The sequence below is a fragment of the Petaurus breviceps genome, unplaced genomic scaffold (assembly GCF_028583685.1).
Source record: "Petaurus breviceps papuanus isolate PSGF00001 unplaced genomic scaffold, PetGlider_PUasm1.0 176, whole genome shotgun sequence".
Classification (NCBI taxonomy): domain Eukaryota; kingdom Metazoa; phylum Chordata; class Mammalia; order Diprotodontia; family Petauridae; genus Petaurus; species Petaurus breviceps.
The window spans coordinates 19,746,859-19,747,783 of NW_027185771.1; positions in this window are offsets into that span (position 1 = coordinate 19,746,859).

The window sequence follows — 925 nt, forward strand, 5'->3', positions numbered from 1 at the left end:
ATTGATGGACAAACCTTCAGTTTCCAATTCAAAAAAGAACTGCTATAAATAATTTTGCAAATCCTCAGATTTTATTCTGTTGAGACTACTCCCTTACTTAATTTACTTTCCCTCTTATTTTTTTCTCTCTGTTCTCCCCTTTCCCTCCTGTTTTCCTATTGTGTGAAATGTATTTTATATTCAACTGTGTTTATGTGTACTTTTCCCTATTTTGACCAATTGATATTAGAATGAGTTCAAGAATCAAACACTCCCCCTAATCCTTTCTTTCTTATCAGTCTGCAAGCATTTCTTAAGCACTGGACATTCTGATTATGTAGCAAACATTTCCCCATCCTTTCTCTTCCCACCCTTCTTCCAAGTGTATTATTGTTTCCTTCCATTTTTTTCACTCTTCTTTTATGATCATTAAAATATAACAGATGTACCCTGTCCTCTGTTTAATTAAGATCTTTTGGGAATTTTTAATGATGGTATGGTTCTGAGAGAATATATGTATCATATCCCTATGCTGGAATGTAAATTGTTTATCAATGTTTAGTCTTGTATGATTGCTCATTCATATTTACCTCTTTTTGTTTCTCTTGACTTCTGCATTTATACTTAAAAGGTTCTATCCATCTCTGATCTTTCACTATGAATGTTTGGGATCCTCTCTTTCATTAATGGTTCATTTTTCCCCTGTAAGATTTTGTTCAGTTTTCTGAGAAATTACTCATGGTTGTAAGCTTATATTCTTTAATTTCTGGAATATTGTATTCCAAACTCTCCACTCCTTTATAATGGTGGCTACTAAATCATATGTGATTACTGCTGTAGGTCCTTGGTATTTGAATTCCTTCCTTCCTTCCTTCCTTCCTTCCTTCCTTCCTTCCTTCCTTCCTTCCTTCCTTCCTTCCTTCCTTCCTTCCTTCCTTCCTTCCTT